The following is a 23560-nucleotide window of genomic DNA, read 5'->3' as shown; positions in this document are numbered from 1 at the left end:
TAAAAGTTGACAAAACTGATTGATTTTGTACTTTTGAACTATGATAATTAGCCAACCGCACAGTGTCACGCAACTTTTTTATATTTTTTGGAGAGAGCTTTTGGGTTACGTCTGATATTAACTACAAAAGCTATGTGCAACTTTTTGCCTTGCCAAAAAAATGGGTTCAAAGGTGGCAAAAACTAAATTTCAAAAAATTTTTAAAAAAATCTCAAAAATTTAAGCCCAGATTCCGAGTGAACGAAACATTTTTGAAAATTTTTTTTTTCCCTAACAGGTTTTCTCTATATTCTGATCAATATATAAAAAATTCAAGCAATTTGGAGGAGGTCACTTCCATTGACTGCCTGATTCTTACAAAAAATGACTCTTAAGAAAACACTTGGTTAGGAAAAATAAGGAAACTACTTAAAAACTAAGATATAGTGTATTTTACAGAATACAGAATCGTAACTAATATCAAACAATAGGCGTAACTATGTGCACTAATAATAATAATATTTACTATGCTATTTATATTAAGAAACAAAAGCAGTGAGTTTTAGTAATAAAACTACCTATTAATCATTTTTAACAACAGACATCAACATAAAGATAAGCAAAAGGTAACAACATTACGCAAAAAATTATCAAAGATAATGTTATGTATTTTCAGAATAGTTATATTGAAGGCTAGACAACACTTAGACCTAAAGCAGTAACACCACCTGACTGGTAAGGTTGACGAATCTTGCTGTAGATCTATATCTCAAGTATATTGTTTTTATAGTTATACTAACTATAAAACACAATATTTTTTAATGTTATATAACATATAAAAGCACCTCGTTTAACAATCATGTACTCATTAGATAAAATACATTTCATACTATTATAAAAACACCTTTATATGAACACATTTATAAAACAACTATATAACATATATCACTACCTACACATATTTATCAAAAACTTTTTACTTTGAGTATAATATAAATATATATGCAAACCTTTAACAACTATAAAACAAAATTTATTAGCATCAATTATTTTTAATGTAACAAAGAATGCAGACTACAATTCACAATATTGTCATGAAAAAAATGAAACCATTTATGAACAAAATTAAAAATTTCTAATAAATACATATTCAGATACCTTAAAGTGAAGCATAACTCAACATTCTTTTGACAAATTACAGAAGAATTTTTCTTATTTTTTCTATTTCTTATTATTTTTTCTAACAATATAAAGTATACATATAGATATAGAGAAATATAAAATAGATTGAAGTAAATGTAAACTTGTAAATTGAAGTAAGTGTAAACTTATGTATATAAACTTACATGACCTCAAAAACAGTATTATTTTATTTGACTTTTCATATTAAATACGTAAATAATATTTTATTCCCATTATTCTTTCTACAAAAAAGAATCTTAAAATGTTAATAAGAAAATGAATTGAACTTATTAAAAAAGCTGTCAGCTTCTCTTAACTGCTCTAGAAAATGAAACAATACTTGCTTAAAATGTTCTAGAAAGACTAACAACCAAACTGAGACAGTTTACTAAAAATAAAACATTGTACTCCAAAAACTATTTTACCAGTCATTTTAGTTCTTTCTTCTTCTAAAAAATGAAAACAGGCTATAAAAATTAGAAAAAGAAAAACAACCAACAACAAACAAACGTTTATTTAAATTTTGATTTTAACCAATGAACGATACCAATTCTTCTTGATTATAAAAGTATATCAGCTCTGGGTTACGGTTAGGGTTAGGGTTTGGGTTAGGGGTTAGGACTTAGGGGGAGTAGGTTGAATCGGCGGGGCGGATCATTTAAGTAACATGGCACTTTTAATAGTTAGATTTCTGCAAACGAATTCAACCTGAGCAAGCATGTTGTTAAACTTTTTTTTAAAAGAAATGACTACTCCAGTTTTGACAGGCTGCGTAAATCATCTTAAGATAGATTTTATTGCAAATCTTATCGCCAAGAGCAATAATGAAGGTAGACCGACTACTCTCGGTAATCCTAAGGCAGGTGAAGTTTATGTCATACAAGTGAATCATGGAAAAGGTTAGGCAGCAATATTACAGTATACTTTTATAGTATTTGTATTTTGTAAATATATTTGTATACTAAAATAGCATAATGTAGTATATAGCATAGTTATCGGATTTTACTAGTAGTAATCAATTACTATGCCTTAAGTAAAGTTAGAATTTACTTTAAACACATTTAAAGAAATAATATTTGTAATCTATAATGTAGACCTACATGTAGTTTGCAAGACTTTATATATTTTTATTTCTTTTGATATGTTTAAAGTTAAATCTAACTTTACTTAGGCATAGTTTATCCTTTACTGAAGGCTATGCCTTAAACAATATTTTCAAGATGTCATTTATTAGGCAATATTTTTTTGAAGCTAAAATTGTATTTCCTATTATAATTTATTTGAAGATCTATTTATTATTCTAAAATGGCTCCATAGCGAACTTACTTACTTATGTCTTTTTTATATTGTGCAAATGTAAAACATAATATTAAAAAAATCTGCAGATTTTTGAATGGCCTTTATACATGCAAATAAAAAGTATCTTTGGTTATGATTTTTAAATGTGAGCACCAGTGTCCTTTCATTGTACTTGCTTAAAAACAATTATTAGTAGTATTGTATAAAATTTAGCTATGTTGTTGTTAACAGCAAATGAATTGAAAACTCGCTTTGACAACTCACTTTTGATAATGTAGGTATACACTAATAAAACGAATAAAAAGTTTAAACAAAAACTACTTAGAAGACTTAAGACCGAAAGTATTTTTTTGTTTAAATTTTTTATAATTTTTGTTAGTACTAAAAATTGTTGTTACTATTAAAACTTATTAAGTTAATTTTTTGAATACTAAATATTTTTCTAATTTGTTCTTGAAACTGTTTACATTTGTTGACTTGTGGCAATATTGGGGTGTTAGCCAGGAATATATTTTATAATAAACAGGAATATATCTATAGTCCCAGTGCGGAGCCCTCATGTAACCCAAACATCTAGCACTAAAATAGGTGAGACATAATTTCAAAGTTATAATTTTTTACCTTTAACAAAATATGTCTCACCCATTTTAGAACATTTTAAAAATTTAAACTTATGATTTTCCAAATAAAATAAAATTATAATATTTTTTCTTTTTTTTTGAATGAGAATCATCTCTAACTCAGATGAGACTAAATTTTTTCAGGGAATCTTTATTACAAAAATCTAGATCTTCCTATATTTATGAACAGTAACATACTCAATGAGTCATCTACCCTTCGTCTTCTAGGGTCAAATCTTACTTTTGATCTTTACCATCTGCTAAGGTTGTATCTCTTTATCATGCTTGCTAGTTTATTACTCCTAATTCTATTATTTATCCCTATAAATCTCTCTTAATTATAGTACCAATAAAAATAGAACTTACATCAATGAGAACCTCAAATGTATTATTAACTAGTATAATTACCCAACAAAAAGTTTATAACATTATAACAATGACATTGTTGATTTAACAATAAACACAGAGTAATTACTACCTAGGTAGCAATAAATTCAGTAAAAAGTTTAGTAAAAAATTTAGTAAAAAAGCAATAAATTTAGTAAAAATAATTACTACTAAGGTAGCAATAAATTGATAATAAACTTAGATTAAGGTATTAGTTAACTTGACTATCAATCTTAATTAATTTATTGTCAATATCATTATTTAATTTATTTTAAATACTATTGCATATATGTTTAACATAAATATTACTTATTTAATATAGTCTTAATCGTTCCACTAATACATCAAACTTTGCCATTTTTAAATTGACCAATTTGCTCGCTTAATTGTTTATCTTAAAATAAATATGTTTTATGACAAATGGCCTCGTGTTACTATGTAACTTAAGATGAGTGCAGTTTTAGCCCTCATGCTATCCACATTTTGTGACATAAGGGCAGATTCGTAAGATAAGAGCATTCCGTGCAACATAATATTGTTACATGGGCAATAATGTATACATGATTGTATACATGAAGGCAAAATTTGTAGCGCCAAAGCTAGGCAGTTCATGAAATGAGAGCAACCAAGATTACTACTACTACTACTACTACTACTACTACTACTACTACTACTACTACTACTACTACTACTTCTACTACTGCTACTACTACTACTATTACTACTAAAAAAAAATATATTAAATTGATGAATTCCAATAATTCTTGCAATTTCCACCTTTTTGCTTGCCATATCTATTTTTATTTTATACTGTGGAACCTTCTAACTGTACAATTGACGAGTTGTTAAACCATGTTTTGGTGATTCTGGCTATACTTGCTCTTTTTAATTCATACAAAAGTTTAAATTCTCCTTATTTGTTGCCTAGTGATGTTGCATGTAAATATTGTGGTTGTTTATTGTATATGCAATATATATATATGTGTGTGTGTGTGTGTGTGAGTGTATATATAATATATATATATATATATATTTATATATATATATATATCTATATATATATATACATATATATATATATATATATATATATATATATATATATATATATATATATATATATATATATATATATATATATATATGTATAATATATATGTATATATATATATATATATATATATATATATATATATATATATATATATATTTATACATATTATTTTTAGACGGTTGGCGGGCAGATGGGTAAAAGTTGAAGCAAATTGGGTCCAGTAAAATTCCTCGGGGTTTGCCACTTTACACAAAGATCCATTAACCTCAGTTACAGCAACAGGAATTTCAAATGATTTCCAGAAGTTTGTGCACTGTGATCTAAGTCGTACAGATCTTGTTGTTATCCATTACATCGGTAACCACGACCTTGCAGTTTTAGTTCGTCATGGTAGATATATCTTGCATTTTGATAATGGTTTTTGTTTTTATTTTAAAAGTTTTACATAAGTTTACTACTAAATAAAACCTACTTTAAATAAACATTTTAAATAATGTTATTTTTAATTAAAATTGATGTAGTGTAGCCCCTCTCTGTGTCATTCTAAACTTTGCCTGGTTCAGCCAGGCAAAGTTTAGAATGACTACCCTTTCCCTGTTTTATGCTTATGCTTCATACGCCAGTGTATACACACACACAACACACACACATATATACGTATATATTTATATATGTGTGTGTGTTCATGTATATATATTTCAGGTAATTCCAGAAAACCAATCAAGTTCTTACTACTAGTCTCTTCTGTGCGAGATGCTATTGCTGATTCCTACAGTTACAAGGACCTTTTTCTCGATCGCAAGGATAGCCAGGTCCAATTTCAACCAAGAAACTCAAGACAGTTTAAGTGTGTATATAGTGTAAAAGTGGCTAGTATATAACTAGGCACTATATCTTTTTTAACTTTACATGAGCTGGCATATATGATTGCAGGCTTTGTGTGGTCCATATCCACTTATCCTGACTTGTCGGTTTTGTTTGGAAATCAAAATTTAATCAGTCAACTTGTCATGTGCTCTCAAAAGAAATTTTTTGTATGATTCAACATTTAACTTTGGAGATTTTTATTTATCCATTCTAGTGGCTAAAATAAGTTATTTTGTTGAGAAGCCATTTCAAGTTTGATACTGTGCATAAAAGTTTCTTCAAATCTTTTAAAAAAAAATTACTTTATTTGGAGGGGGAGGGAGAAACAGTGAATTTTGTACCTTTTTGCTAATTTAAGAAGCTTTTTTATTTTAGCAAAACCTAGCGGTCAAATTTGGAAAAATATGACACGTTAATAACACGTTTTTTGGGGGAGTCCGGACCATCAACCACTGCTTGCTAAAACCTGCTTTTTGTCGATTCAAAAAATAGGTCTTACTCAGGGCCAGTATATAAGGGATGGCATGTGTGCATGGGTACCCGCAGGATTTTTTGATGTTCCAGACAGAACACTCATACGCATCGTGCAAACTCCACATTTAAGTTTGTTTATCTTGCAAAAAATTAGGATGGCGGAGGCCTGGGAACAAAAAGCCCTAAAACGTTTGCCTCCCCCTTCCCTGCCCATACATGAGGGAAATATGTAGCAAAATTTTCAACTTTACTATCTAAAACTAAATATAAATTTATCGACAGATTTTAATTTTTGTAGAAAAAAGTTGTATATCTCAAAAGTTACGACCATGCAAAATTTACACCCCTCTCATTTTGGGGTCGGAAAATTTGCACGGTCATAACTTTTTTGATTTACAATATTTTTCTACAAAAATTAAAATCTGTCAAAAAATTTAAATTTAGTTTTAGATAGTAAAGTTGAAAATTTTACTACATTAGTGCCCTCACGTATGGGCAGGGAAGGGCAAGCATTTTATGGCTTTTTGTTCACAGGCCTCCTCCATCCCGGTATTTTGCAAGGACTCCTCATTTGGCATAGGTGCAAACAAACATAAATTAAGAGTTTGCACTATGTGTGAAAGTGTCCTATCTAGAACATCAAAAAATTTTGAGGGCGCCCATGCATGTGTGTGCATAGAGGGAAACTATACCCTCTACTCCATATACCATACATCTTTATAAGGGTGTATTGAAAAACAGTATTTTTTAACAATTGCCTTGTAATAGCTCTAAATATATGCTATGTAATAAAATCTTACTGAATTAACAAAAAATTTCGAAACTAAATTATTTTCAGAGTTGCCTCTAGTCCCTTGAACATTTTAGTGCCCCTAATATTCTGGAAAAAAAAAATTTTCAAAAGTAGATCAACCTGGTACTCAATAGAAGCAAAGTTTAATAAAATGTTTGAAAAAAATATTTGTTTTAAGTAAAAATTATTATTTTGAATTTCATTGCATAATAACTATGGTTTTTCAATTAAAAATAAAAAAAGTGCATTATTACAGGTTTTCTAATAATATTTTTTTTTTTAAAGTTTTTTTATTAGACAATTATTATTTTCAAATTTTTTATAAAATTTCACTTCTTTTGAGGACAGGTTGATCTACTTTTAAAGAATTTTTTTTTCCCAGAATATTAGGGGCCCTAAAATGCTCAAGTGGCTAGGGCAACTCTAAAAACATTTTAATTTCGAAATGTTTTGTTAATTCAGTGATATTTTATTATATAGCATATATTTAGAACTATTATAAGGTAATTTTTAAAAAATTCTGTTTTTCAATACACTCTAATCTTTACATGTTGGAAAACTAGAATCTTTAGTCAGAATGTAACTTTTCTATTGATTAGCTGGTTAATTGTGATAAATTAGAAAATCGAAGTACGTACTTTTAAATTGAACCCTTAACCCCACCCCCACCGACCCACACGCTTTCGTACGTTTTTTGAAGACCTCCCCCTCCCCCTATGAGCGTACGTACTTTATGGACGACCCCTAAGGGAGTAGGTACAAACCTAAGTTCTAATGATTTCTTACCAAAAAAACAACGTGATCCGCCATTTATATCAAGCGATCCGCACATTTGCGGATCGCTTGTGCGGCCGCTTGTGCATCCGCATTACGGATCACATTGTGCGGCCGTGGTGCAATGGTTAGAGCGCTTGCTTAATAAGCAGGAGATCTAGGTTCGAAACGAACTTTAGACATTTTTGCGTCACGGTAAGGAAGGAGGCGTGAACTTCCCTGTTAAATGCACTACCGCGGTGTTTTGTGACAAGACCGTTAGGACTTCTTGGGCACCTACAAAAAAAAATATCTATATCAAGTGATTTACCTAATATTTTGATTATTTGGATCAAACTCTATAAATTTTAATATTTGTTCTACAAAAAAACAACGTGAGCCGCTAATTTGAAAAAAGTAATCCGCCAAGTTTTGTAAAATGATCCACCAAATCTTTTAAGTGTTTAAATCAAACTCTATAAATTTTAATGGTTGTTCTACAAAAAAACAACGTGATCCGCCAAATTTTAGGGAAGTGATCTGCCTAAATATGGCCTGCCCAATGTATTAAAAGGAGTTTGATTGTTTGAATCAAACTCCTTTAATTTTGATGGTTGTTTTACCTTAAAACAACGTGATCCGCCAGTTTATACTTATTGATCCGCCTAATATTTTCATTGTTTGAATCAGATTCTATAAATTTTAATGGTTGTTCTTCAAAAAAAAACAAAGTGATCCGCTAATTTATATCAAGTGATCAGCCAAATTTTATAAGGTGATCCGCCTAATATTTTGATTGTTTGAATCCGACTCTATGAATTTTAATGATAGTTCTACTAAAAAACAACGTGATTCGCCAATTTATATCAAGTGATCCGTCATATAATTTGATTGTTTGAATCAAACTCTAAAAATTTTAATGATTGTAGTACCGAAAAACAATGTGATCCGCCAATTTATATTGAGCGATCCGCCAATTTATAATTATAGTTTTATAAAAAAACAACGCGATCCGCCAATTTGTATCAAGTGATCCACCAATTTATATCAAGTGATCCGCGTAATATTTTAATTGTTTGGATCAAACTTATTTATTTTAATAGTTGTTCTACAAAAAAAACGTGAGCCGCCAGTTTAAATAAAGTGATCCACCAATTTATATGAAGTGATCCTCCTAATATTTTGATTGTTAGAGTCAAACTCTATGAAATTTAATGATTGTTCTACAAAAAAAACAACGTGCTTTGTCGATTTATATTAGGTGATCCGCCTAGGCTAATTTTCAATTTTAAACAATGAGGTGGCATACCTAAAGGAGTTAAGCTGTTCAAAACTCAACTGGAAAGTTATTTCTTTCATTAAAATCAACAGTATCAATTTGATCAGCACTTTAATATGACCTCACCTGGGTTAGGGTTTAAATGACCTAACCTGGCAAACATTCAAGCACTACTTCATTGATTAATAATGCAGATTTAATGTTTATTGCTTAAAAACAAAATGTTACTTGACAATACAAAAAAAACGCAGTTTATTAAAACCATATAGAGATAACATTATAGTTTACCTTTTATAAATGTTACCCGAAAACAAAATTATTTTGAATTGGATTTCATGTCACAAACTGTTAGAATATGATCAATAAAGTAATTTTCAAATCTTGATAATTTACTAAATTTAAACCATACTTCATCAGAAGGCAAACTAAACCAAAGTAATGATGCAAGGTAGAAGAATGCGGCAGAACTAAAGAAATAAAAATAATAATATTATAAAAGGTAGATATAGAAAATAGATACATGATATATATATATATATATATATATATATATATATATATATATATATATATATATATATATATATATCATGTATCTGAAAAATACAAAAGAAAACTAAATGTGGTTGGTTAGTGGTTGGTTGGCAAAATCCCCAAAATTTCGGAAAGCTAACTCAAATTTTAAATACATGTTTGAGCATATCAAATCACTGAAATCTGTAAACGATACAGCAAAATGAGCTGTTAAACTAATTCAATACTATGCAGCATCTATTACAAAAGATGAAGAGCAGAACGAATTTCTTTTACGTGCAGTAGAACACCACCGAAAAGTTCATCCTCAAATAAATAAACAAGCAATTTAAAAACATAATTTTTGAAAATATGCTCTAAACAATCTATTTCTTATTATTGTCAATTTTTGGCCAATCCCCCGTTATATATGATGTCAGTTTTAGTGTACTCCCCCCCTAAAAAACAAAAAAAATGCCTAAAAACCATTGATTTCTTTTCTGACTAAATTATACATTTACATAATAGTAGATCTCATCAAATTATATTATATAATAGTCGATGTCTCATTAATTAATCAACTAAGCAACTAGTAATATAAATCTTTAATATATTCTTCCCATGGGTTGTTGAAGTGATCATTGATTGAAACAATAGGTAGTGAGTGCTCTCCGCGCTCTAAAAGAATATCGTATTCTTGAGGTACAATCAAATTCGTTGCGTCAACTTCATTTTCATCTAACCATTAAGCAGTTTCCAAAATCTTCTGCAAGACAATGACTGCCGCAAATTCTGTCTGACGCTTGGCAGCAATACGAACAGGTTGGACTCTTTTAATTAGAGGGAGTGTTATAGCAAAAGAATGGATAGAAGCGTGCTTTTTCGATATAGCTTGAGAGGTAAAGTAGGTATTGCACTTTTTACAGATTCTATCAACTAGGCTAGACTGAATTGATGGACAAAACGCATCATACGGCAAAAAAAAAATCCTTTGGCAGTACGAGGAAGAATACTTTATGTTTGATGCGATGAGCATAAAGACGGATGATGAAAACAATTCTTTTGCTCCTTCTATTGCTTTGAGCCCGTCTCTCGTTTGGTTGACAGGGAAAGGTGGCGGAAGAAATCTTGCTTGAATTTGAGTAAAGTGAGAGCTTCTAATAGTCCGACAACAAAAACGATTTTCACATTTCACAATTTAAGTAGAATATTGACTTCTATCAATATATTCTGCAATGGTTGGATAACCGTCAATTTGTCGATCAGACCAAATATTAGCCAAAGCCTGTCCAGAAAAACCAAAGCTCTGTTTTTCTAAATTTTCATCTATTGTCCTGCTTGATTTAAAAAGATATGCTGGTTATTATAGGTTAAAAATTATTTTAATATCTTTACAAATTAACTTTTGTCAATGTAATTACCTTGAGAATCAAGATGAGTTCCGTAATGTTCGTGCGGAAGAATCACTCCAGATAATTCTTTACTTAGGGGTGCCATTCGTTGCTCAGCTCTGTTGAATGCACTGCAACCTGGAGCGTTCGTCATAATGAAAAGAGCGTCAAGGTTAATCTTTAAGAAATGGTGAATTCCGGTTTCAATTACTTTCTGGTATCTGGAATTTTCGAAACACAACGATAGGCTTAACCATATTAGTTTGAGGATCTCTGGTAATAGAGTCGAATTCTTTGATAAGAGCTGCTGAAAGTCTAATTCATGAGCGAAGGCGGCCAAGGATGCGTGTTTTCCAGATCGAACAGCATTGTAGGTTCATTCTAAGGACTGATCAATCTAACAGGGACTGTTTTGACGTGCCTTTTGCCTTCTAATTATCCGTAACTTCTCAGAAGTAGACGAGTATAGAGGGCGCTCTTGCTGATTTCAAATCCAATTTTGCTCATCTCGGCTGTCAATTTGTCGAGAGTTTTAATGCTCTAAATAATAAAGAAATATATTTGGATATAATTAACTTTTTTTACAGAAAACAAGATTTATTTTGTAAATTATAATCAAATCTTGTAATTAGTTGTTAACATTGCAAGGATATTTACAATAGTGCAAGTACTAATTAAAGTAAAATTCTAACAAATGCAATATTAACAAACATAGCTAAGCTATCATTACCCGAAGAACCTCTGACCGACGTCTTTCATCATCGGACGAACCATGGAGAGCAATATCCATTATTGCCTTCGAAAGAAGAAGTTGATCTACTTCTAATGACGGTCGACCAGGTTACTTTCTGATTTTTAGTTTTTCTTTGACTTTTGAATGCTCTATGCAGATTTCCTCCATTCTAGGTTTTTTCAGTTTTCTAGTTTTTTTCTGTTGAGCTTGATCATACTTTATTTTGGCCAGTCCTTTACATGGCTAAGCTAGTTTCCTCTTTATCTTTTTCAAATCATCCTCGTCAGCTTCAGCAATGAATCCACTTCTCTTTCTAGTCTTCATTCCAGCAACTTCACAATTTAAAGCTGCAATCTCAGAATTGAATCAATCTTGAGCCACTGTTCTTGCATTTTTTTCGATGTTTTCGTGGTCAACAAACTCAAATTTAATGCACTTTGTTAATCATCAATAACAGATTGCTCATATGTGGACTGAACAAACTGTGAGGAATTTTTGTCAAATTCAAGTGGAGTATACTTGGGTGCAGACTGTTTTGGAGTATTGGCCCAAAATGATAATTGTTTATTCTTGAACTTCATTGCCTTTTCATTAAATAAATTGATTAAATACATTACTCTTGATTCAAGATCCTTATGCACCAATTTTTCTTTTAATGAGTTTCATATACTTTGGACTTTCTGGATATTAGCCTTTTTTTTATCGGGATGAGCATTTCCATACGAGACCATCAAAAAGTTAAGTAATGCGGTTTTATCCATATTTTAATATTGATTTATTAGTATTGTTTACATAACAATCAGAATAATGATTTAGCTCATCGTTAGCGCAAGCTTTTTAAAAGAGTTTCTTCAACCCGCTCGGGAGAAATTAGCGTTTCGAATTTTCAATAGACTTTATGTGTTTGCATTGCATCACGTTTTACAATTAACTATAGAACAATTAGAGTTTCTTATTTGAAATAACGACAGTTTAATTTCAAGAAATGACAAATTTATGAGTTTTTTTTTATGAGTTTACTTTGAACCACATTTTATAATCCGCTAGTGAGCGAATAACGATTGCGAATTTTATATACAAAGAGTTAATATTTCTAACATAGTTTGATTCGCAGCTAAATGGTGATATATTATTAAAACGATAGTAATTTTTATTTTACGTTAGTAGTTGTTATTTATTTAATGTCTCTGCCAAACTTATTATATTAATTAATAATATTATATTGTAAATAATTTAATATAATATAATATCAAGTTACCCGCATTTAATATTAATTTCCCCACAAACTAAAAATCATTTCTATACCATTTAGTAGATGTAAATACCGTTAAAATCAGCTCATTGAAACTAAAAATATAATTTAAATTGACATCATTTTGGCCTCAACACCCCCTCCCCATTTTCAATTAGTATTAGACTTTCTAGCGCTCCCCCCCCCCTATTATTTTCTGACTAATTATGGATGACCCCCAATCATTTCTTTGTTTCTTTGTTTAACAATTGAGTATTTATCAGGGTTTTTTTATTTTATTTTACAACTACAAATTATTTACAAGTAAAAGATATACAAATATAAATCATAAAAATAAAGTTCGAAAGATACGAAGTAAATAAAATATAGTTGCATACAACTCCGAGACATGATTAAAATAAGTACCAATTACAACAATATTAAAACGTGTACGTAAAAATAATCCGAGAAATATATCTCAATATTATTCCAATTAAAATACAAAATACAATAAAATAAAAATAAATCTGCTGATTTTTCGGAGAAGTGTTTAGATTTTTCACTATAAGTTTATTTACCACATTTCAAAATAATGTTCGTGTATAAGTATGATAAAAATGAAATTTGTGTAAGATTGATAAAAATAATTATTTTTAGTTATAGGAAGTTCCCTGAAGACTTGTCTTGTCATTGAGTAACTTTTTCAGAGACGTGTAATACACATAAAATATCAGTTGCATACGTGGTATATATGTCTGTGTTACATATATACCTTGTTATTAGTATTATTTTTTAATCAATTTGTATTAAAAGTTAAGTTTTGTATTCAAATTTAAAAAAATTCCTTACAGTTGTTTAATTTAATTAATGTAGCTTTAAGCTTTATTTTCAGAGAGTGTTCGTTCAAGTTTAATAGTGATTCGTTTCTGAAAACTGATTTGTTTAATAAATAGGGACCACGATATGTAATTGAGAATTTTGAGAGTCTTGTTGATTCAAAAGGTATTTCAAAGTTGCCTGTTGTTCTTGTATTGTATTTATTTGTATTGTTTTTAAAAAAATGTGTTATAAAATATTTCGGAACAAGATTTAGTTTATACTTAAGCATGAAAAGTATATTTTGAAAAATATTTATTTGAAATATATTTAGTGCGTTCATTTGCTCCAGTAAGGGTTGAGCATGAGTAAATTTGTTTTTGTTGTTTACTGGTCTTGAAGTGTGTTTTTAAGGTAAGTAAAGTGATTCTAATTTAGATTTGTGGGTACTGCCCCATGCTATGTTGGCATAGGTGAGACAGCTATGGATGAATGAAAAGGAGATAAGTTTTAGACTTTTTTGCCACAAAAATGGTCTCGCCTTGTAAAGTAAACCTATGTTCTTTGATATTTTTGGGTTAACGTAGTTTATGTGGGGTTTCCAGGAAATGTGTTCATCAATTAGAACTCCTAAGAACTTTGTATACAGAGCTCTTTCGATGGTTATTTTTTCTATATTAATAATTGGTAGGTTCAGGGGTATTTTTTTAATTTATTGATTAGAGTGGAATAATATATACTTAGTTTTTGCTTTATTGAGTGACAGTTTGTTTGATTTAAACCATATATAATTTTTTTTTAGTGCAGCATTCGCATTTTCAAAGAGATCTTCGATTGTCTTTGACTAGTAAAATAGGTTTGTATCGTCGGTAAACATTATAGTTATAAAGATATTAGAGGCGTTTGGAAGATCGTTTATATAAATAAGAAACAAAAGAGGAGCAAGAATAGAATCTTATCTTTTTAGTAAATTTGAGTTGCTTTTTCTATCTATAATAACACACTGTTGTCTGTTATTAAGGTAGTTTATAAACCAATTTAAAGCTTGATTTTTTATACCATAGTTTTTCGTTTTTCTTAGTAAAATCTTATGGTTGACGGTGTCAAATGACTTTGAAAAATCAATAAAGATCCCTAATGTGAGTTTTTTTTTTTAAATGATCTACTTATCTAATTTTAGAGGTCAAGGATTGCATGCTCAGTTGAGTGTTTTTTTTTGAAAACCATATTGACCTTTATTGATAATTTTGTTAGTTTTTAAATACTTATTTATTTTATTTTAGATTATTTGTTCTTGAAGTTTTGAGAATACCGAAAAGATTGAGATTGTTCAATAACCGTTTAAAGAATTGGTTTCTCCTGATTTATAGATTGGTATAGTTTTAGAGATTTTCAGTTTATCAGGTACAATACCTGTTGTAACTGATGAATTAAAAACTTGGTAATTTGGATTACGTATTTCCTTAAAAACATCTGACTCTACTTTGCAAGAGTTCTCATCAATTTCTGGGGACTTAATTTTAAGTGATTTAATAGCTATTTCAAGTTCATCTTGATTTACTCCATTAAATTTTAAAGAGCAGTGTGAGCCTGTTAAATAGCTTTTAAATGTATTATTTGGGCATTGAACTTTTGATGCAAGATCAGCACCAATGTTGGCAAAGTATTGTTAAATTCATTGGAAATACCTTGTTTGTTGTTTGATTCACTTTCAGTAAACATTACTCTAGAAGGCATTTTGTTAAAATTAACAATACTTTTACTAATTATTTCCTTCATAATGTACCATGTCTTTTTTGAGCCTCTATTAAGTTTTTGTATTTGATTAGAATAATATAAAACTTTATGTTTTTTTTGTTTTGTTTTTTTCAAATAGGTTTTTGTATTGCTTGGAGAGGAATGGGTTTGCTTTGCTTCTATTTTGTAAATATTTTACGTATAGTTTTTGTTTTTGTTTTGAGGATTTTCTTATTTCTTTTGTTATTCATGGACAATTTAAATATTTTGTTTTTATTTCTTTTTCTTGAATTGGAAAATTTTTATTATATTGTAGGATAAATAATTTTATAAAGCTAATGTACGCAGAGTTTGTGTTTCCTAGGTTACATTCTTGGTAGACATTTTGCCAACTTGTTGCCGATAGCAAGTCCTTAAATTTTTGAGAAGACGTTTCATTAATAATTCTTTTATAATATAAAATTTTTGAATTATTAATTTTTGTGGAATTTTGTGACAAAGAGGAGTATATTGGAAAGTGATCTGAAATATCTGTTTTTATTATTCCTGATTTTAGAGAAGGATCTTGTATTGAGTTTGTTAATATATTGTCAATAGCAGTAATAGATTTGGAAGTTACCCTGGTTGGTTTGTTGATAATGGGAAAGATATTAAGTTGAAACATGTCAAAGAAATTTTTAATAGTCGCATGCTTGTTGTACATTAAAATATATATGTTTTAATCTCCAATAATGAATAATTTTTTCTGCTCCCTATTTTTTGTAACTATAAGTTTCACATAATTCAAAAATTTACAAGTATCACCATCAGGTCGTCTGTAGCACGTAAAAACTAGAAAGTTCTTTGAGTCAGTGTTAATAAATTCCATTGTGAGGACCTCACTATCGCCATCAGAGTTTGAAAGATCATTTCTTATCTTAATGTTTAGATCATTCTGTATATAATTCACAATTCCTCGTCCTCTTTTGCTAACTGGTCTTTCTTTAGAAAATATTTTGAAGTTTGGAATTTAGAGGTCAGAGTTTGTTTCTGCTACTTTTTCAGAGCTCCAAGTCTCTGTAAGGCAGATCATACGTATGCTTGCATTCAAGAAGAACATTTTTTAGTTTGTCTATATTAATAAGTAAACTTCTGATGTTTAGGTGTATTACCGTAATGTGATTTATTGCCATTTTAAGTGCAAATTTAAAATTTTTCATATCAAAATATGCAGAATCGGAGTATTTTCCATTTAAAAAGCTAAAATTAAAAATTATAATTTTTAAAGCTCCATATTAAGCAGGAAAAAAGTCATACGAAAAGGGTATTATGAGAAAGGATGAGGGACGGGGAAGGGGTCATAAATCAGGTGACAATTTTTTTTTAACAAATTTTCATTTTTATTTATTAAAAAACAATTTGAAATTAATTTCATTAGATATAAATAACTAATTATTTTGGATATAAATAATAGTTAAATGAAATAAATATATTTAGGATTGTTTTGTGGCAAAAACACTTTAAAGGGTTTATGAGGTGGTCAAATAAGAAATTTTTTCTGAAAATAACGTTTGATTAAATTTTATTAAACAAAATTACACTAGAAAATTATAAAAAATGCAAATATAGTTGATTATCAAAAATATTTTTAATCCTTTGTGTCATTTTTTTAGAAAACTAGGCGAAAAAAAGAGCGGCGGGGGGGGGGGGGGGTAGGGGTTATGGTAAATATAAAAAAATTTTTTTTTTTTTTAAATTTTGTTTTGAATAGATAAAAATACATATGAAACTGATTGAAAATCTAAAAATAATTAAAAATGAAAAAATTTCATGTCATTTCGGGACACCCTAATATATATATATATGTATATAAACTTGGATATGATATTTAACCAAATAAATTCAAAAATAGTCAGAACAGTGAAACAAATAGAAAATCTAGTAAATCTTTTTTCTCAAAATACTTTTATTAAGAATTATATAATTACCAAAAAAATTATTTCAAAAAAATGTTTTTTTATATATTAAAACTATAATTAACACTAGAGGCCTTGTACTAAATAGTTGTAATGTAGTTAGAAATTGTAATGTCATTATATTTACCATTATTTAAATATATTATTTTTTATTTATAGAAATTAAACTGAAACCAAACGGACTTCGAGCCTATCAATGTAACTTATCCAAATCATATTTGATGGTACCCTGTTAGAATATATTAAAAAATACAAATAAAAATTATAAATTTCAATCAAATAATAATATTTTATTTTAAAAAATCTATATTTTTCAATATAAAAAAGAGTTTTGTAGACGCCCCTCTAGCGATCTTTAAACACTCTTTGTATATACACATTGCCCTTTGTATATACACATTGCCAATCTTTTGATACTAAGTTGTATGTATTTCAATAAGAATTAACCAAGACGTTTTAAGTTAAAAGAACCTCAAATTTGATCACAGTTTCTTCAAGAAATCCATATTTCAAAACTTCGGTAATCAAAGGACCATAAATATTTTGTACAATTGTTCAATTTTGATAGTTTTTTCACCTTTAAAACACTGAATTAAAAACCTTTCCAATGATATATAACAATCTAGTGTTTGATTATTTTAAAAATTTCATGTCATGTACTTATTATTATATCATTTTAATGTTATTATTATACAAGTGGTGTTTACTTTAGATTAATACTTGTACTTTTTGTGAATATCCATGAAATGTAATTTTTTTTCAGAATATATATTGTTATTGTTGTTGATGTGGTTATATCTTTACTGAATAAAAAGTTATTTCATTTTTGAAATGTGCAATATATAACCTTAAATCACCTTATAATATAACCTTAAATCTACCTATAATAGGTGGATAAAAACTTTTTTGACACAGTGTATATAGTTTTTAACAAAAAAAAAAAGATTGTTATTTATTATATGCTTTATAACTATGATGAAAAATCATACCATCGTAGATAAAAACTTTGCAGACTTGTGTCTTTGCAAACTTTGTTTGTTGTGTCTTTGTAAACTTGTGCATTAAAACTTTGCACACTTGTCTACTTAAAAAAATTAATATGGCGGGAGAAGCAGCGTTGAAAGAATATACACCCATTAATAAGCATATATATATATATATTTTTATTATTTGTGGTTATCAGGCATACGAGACGAAATTGTTTCGGACTAAACGTAATTATAAGTTTTAAACCAAATAAAATCGAGAGTCATCTCAGAAAATAGCCGCTTTAGTTAAAATATGGTGTTGGAGGCACAAAACAGCTATAATAAAAGATACTTTAGTTAAAGGAGCGTTAAATTATTTGTTTAATGAGGGTTGTAATTGAGTAAAGTATAAAGAATACAAATTTTTTATACTTTTGTAATACATTGGGCTGTAGGGTCTTATTCGTAACAACTGAACTGGTAAATTTTCAAACAACCTTTCCAAACGAGCGTGACATAGGAACTTGTCTGTTGCGATGACCAAATCCTCTAAATGATTCTCGGATTTAACCCACTGGTTAAACAAAGCCAACATCCACTCGTAACAAGAACCTGCTTTAAATCCTCTGCGATATTCCATCATGACGACATTTGATGTTAATATAGCTGCAATCAAATGTATGTTTGCACCTTTTGGAGAAGGTATTTTCATTATTGCTCTTTTAACTTTTTTGGTTTAAAACCGCCTTTTCCAATAAAATTTAAATTTTGCTGCGGACACAAAAGTATGCTGTCTTATATTTGATACCTAAAGTTTGCGCCAGAGTTACCCAATCGTCGTTTCACAAAGCACATTCAATTACTCTTCTCCTATCATTCGATGAAGATAAAACATAATGTTTTCTTTCAACTTGTTCAGTTGTTTGTACTTCATGTCTTCAAATTGGACAAGGTAGTTCTGGTTGTTCCAGAAGTGGTTGTAAACAAATTTGGTGAAATAAATGCCTGCACGGATTCAATTTAGTAATAGACTTTCTATTCATAGTGTATTGACAAATAATACAACGATCTATCAATTTCATTACTGTATTTTGCTGGTGCATACAAATGCTAATTTTGATATTATTAACTTATTAAAATGCATATTCAAGAAGATCTTATACATGTATAATGTATAAGATCTTTATATGTATAATTACTTTTAAGCTTACATTAAATTCGCAATTACAAATAATGTATTCTCATTTACATATTACGATTTCTTAATTACAACTATTGTTTTATAAGTAACATATTGCGATTTCTTATTTGCACATTGGGTTTCTCCATTACGTTTTGAAATTTCTTAATTACATGTTGTGTTTCTTAACTACATTTTGCGACTTCTAAATTACATGTTGTGTTTCTTAATTACAACTTTCAAGTTCTCAATTACATCTTGAAAAGGTTTAGTTTTTTTACTATGTTTCATTAAAAGTATCATGTATAAAGTATTATATAATGTAGCGGAATTTATTATATAAGTTATTACATTACGAAGAGAATTTTTATTGAATTATTTAATTTTAATAATGAATTTTTTTGGTTATAATCAAGGTTGATCGCCATCTTAAAGGACAATGTCCTTTAAGATGGCGATCAACCTTGTCAAAGTCATATAACAATGTCATAGGTTGGCAGTACAAATTGAAAATGGGTTCTCTGAAGATCCTGGAAGTAGTCGAATCACCAATCTTGATAGAGAAAACTCGGTACCACATAATAGCCGCGATGCGTTATTAAAGATGTTAAGGACTGCGTATAAAATGGCTCTAAGACCGAGCATGCCACGTAGCCATTCCCAAATGCTAATACAATGTCAAAGAATTAATGATGTACTTCAGTACAAAATCATCCATACTTTTATCTTTTAATTCCCATATATATTTTGACAGCATGGTGTCTTTTGAATAGTTTTTATTTTTTAAAAATTGCTTATGATTGGCAAAACGCTTTTTCCATTCACCATATGTTATGCCAATTTATTGTTTATCAGGTATAATCTTAGAGGAAACAAAACATTTATATACCACATTTTTTTGATAAACAACTTCCACACATTGGACAATTGATTTTGTGTTTACAATAATAAATTTCTGTTTTTTCAATTAGGATTTGTTTTTTGTTTAACAAAGCATTATTAAACCTTTTATAATTCTTTCCGTATTTTTGTGCAACTCTAAATAACTTTAGTTGTATTTCGATTTAAATTTTATATAATTTATTAGAGGGCAGGAAATGGTTATTGACCAATTGTAAAACACTTTTGCTATGTTAGTGACAACATTTTTGCTGTATGGGGTGTTGAACAAAATTACATTTCTAGTTCTATTTTGCTTTTTATGTTTTTTCTTTTTTTCGGGGTCAAATTTTAGTTCAAAATTTTCGAAACCTTTATTTTTTAGGGCAATATTCGTTTAGAGGAGTTGAATAGATTTTTATAAGAGGAGTTTTGTTTTAGCTGTTATTATTTGAAATGGGGATTTGTTTTAGATTTTGGGGTGGATAGTTTGAGTTAATATTAATATACAATTTTTATTGTTTGATTTTTTTGAAAGGCTTGTATGAATTTTTAGAAAGGTTAAATGTGACATCAAGAAAGTTCACAATTTTCAAATTTATGTTTAATTCGACTTGAAAACCAATATTTTTAAAAATATTTTTTAATTTTATTGAGCTGTGGACCAGATTTTTTACGCATTACTATTATATCATCGTCGTTATAAAGGTCTAAATCATTTATAATAATTATTTTATAAATTACTTTATAAATCTAAAATATATAGTCCAACAGATTCACAAATCTCTGCTCCGTCGTAGCTGGAGGTTGTTATATCAAAGCAGTCGTTATTTATCAAGATTTAGTTTTTTACGCAATACTTTCCACTTCTGAATTAATTGCGTTTTCCAAATTTTTAGAGCCTTTCACATAAGAACTAGTAATACTGTTGCGTAAAGTTTTTTCATAGTTTTCTGTTGTGTGTTGGTAAATGTTATTTGTTTTATCAGCAAAAACCGAAATATTAGGGTTTGATTTAATTTTTCCAACAACTAAGTTTAATTCTGTTTGATATTCATATTTTATAGGGCAAAACTTAATTGTTTTAGTTAAATGTAATAGGTCATTTTTAAAATTTTTTAAATCAGGTATAAAAGGAAAGGTAGTTTTTGGTTTAAATGCATAATTATCATTATCTTGATTAATAATAAATACAACATCTGTGTTAGTATTTGGTTTTAAGAAAAAATAAGCTTTCCAACGAATTCTTTTGATAAAATGCTCAACGATAAAATGCTCAATCAGAGAAATAGAATAACTTTTTTTATATAGTATAGGTATATTTTTCAACAACTAAATGAAACAATTAGTTTCCATATTTACACAGAATTTGATACAGAATGTTAAATTACTATTAAGAGTGCTCAACAAATGTTAATAAGAACCTAATATATATTTATAAAAATAAAAAATATTGATGATTTCAAACTGAATTGGTCCATCCTTAAAACAGCGCCTGCATATAACGAAATATCAAAAAAATGTATACTGTGCCTACAAGAAAAATTTTAAATAATTATGCATGCAAACCAAGAATGTTTATTAAACAAAAAGTCAGAGTTAGTTTCTAAATGCAGGCACAAAAATAAGTTTCTCCTAAAAAACTATAAAAATAAATGAGCGCAAATAATATTTACAATAAGTCCCCCTCTTTGAAATTTTTTTTAAAAAGGCATAAATTATCATTTTCAAATAATTCTTTTTATAAAGTGTCAGCAAATTCCACAAATGTGTAGAAATCTACAGTTGTTAAGGCATTTGCGACTTCCTGTAATTTAATTTTAGGTATAAATTGAAGTTTTTTATTAATTTGATCATTCATTTCTGATGAGTATTTATTGATGAAACATAGTTTTTACATATATATAAATACATAAAAAGTTACAAAAAAGTAAATTTAAATAACACAACTAAAAATCCCCCTTGCAATTGCAAACAAAAAGCTCGTTAAATAAATATTGTTGAGCAGCAAACATAATTTACAAATGTATAACATCTTTTGCAAACACGTCTAGTAAAGCATACATTGGTTTATCAGAGGGTGTGTGGAAAATGAGATATGCAAACCACAAGCAATCATTTACAAATAAAAAACTTTCAAATGCAACCGCTCTCTTAGAGTATATACGAAAAGCAAGGGAAAAACTGAAAGAAACACTAGAATTAACATGGTCTATCCTATATCCTGCTTATATTCCTTTTCCTATATCCCTGCCTAAAATATCCCTAGCCACAACAGTTCAACAAAAACATCTTTAGTTTGTTTATGTGAAAATTGAATAATTTCACATAATAAAAATGCTGAAGAGCTACTTAATAAATAAACAGTGTTAATTTCCAACTGTAGCCACAAAAATAAATTTCTATTAAGCTACCACAAACCTGAAGATTAGATACACACTGTACATGATTGTAACAATAGTTTTTTAGGAACCCCAAATCAGAAGATTTTTAGATCGGAGTTTGTTTCTCTAAGCTTTTACCTAAAAAAGTACACCCTACAAGGCAGCAGGGCATGGGGCAGGTAGTACTAAATTACATGATACTAGTAGCAGTGTAATTCTGATGATCCTGAACCTAAACTGACCTGGAGTAGTTAAAATGAGTTTTTTCCTGAAAAACATCAAGCTTGTTTAAAAATGTATTATAAGAGAAACATTAAATTTAACAAAATAATGAAGATTTTGTTAAATTTAATGTTTCTCTTATAATACATTTCCAAAATCAAATATTGATTCAGAACACAAACATACATATGGGTGAGTAAACACTGTGCCAGAGGCTCAGACAGAACACAAACACACATATCTTGCAATATTAGCATATATCTTGCAATATTAGCATATGTTATGTTAATATGATTGCTAATCTTTGGCACTTTTCTATTTTAGTCTTTTTATACAATTTTTTCTCAGTTTTTTAGTTTCTGGTTTGATTTTAATAATTATTTGATGTATCCTGATAAAAAAATTATTATCATTATGTAACAACTTTATAATATAGTTATTGTATTATTATTATAGTATATACTATTTATTGCAAAAAACTATTTTAGGGTATTAAATTCAGCTAATTTCTTGATCAACTCAATAAAAAATTTCGAGATTTTCAAGGTGCTAGCTTTTTTAAAAAGGTTTCAACTTATTTTTTTGTTTATATTTTATTTGTAAGTTTTGTATTTTTATTGTTGTTTTTATTATTAACAGAGTTTGCTAAATTCTTTTGATTAAGTTTTTTGGTAGTTTTAAGTTTAATTTTTTTTTTAATAGCAAAAAGCAAAGAACATGTTTGCCTTTTAAGACAGCTTGAAAGAGAAAATGCTAAACTAAAAGAAAAAAATATTTTAAAAGTAATTTATCGTAAAATTTGTTTATGAATAAAAAAGATTTTTAAAAAATTAATTGTTTTGTTATAGGTAAAATAAGTACAAA

This window comes from Hydra vulgaris, chromosome 09 (assembly GCF_038396675.1).
Source record: "Hydra vulgaris chromosome 09, alternate assembly HydraT2T_AEP".
Classification (NCBI taxonomy): domain Eukaryota; kingdom Metazoa; phylum Cnidaria; class Hydrozoa; order Anthoathecata; family Hydridae; genus Hydra; species Hydra vulgaris.
The sequence above is the reverse complement of the archived record's forward strand: the minus strand, read 5'-3'. Positions refer to the sequence as shown.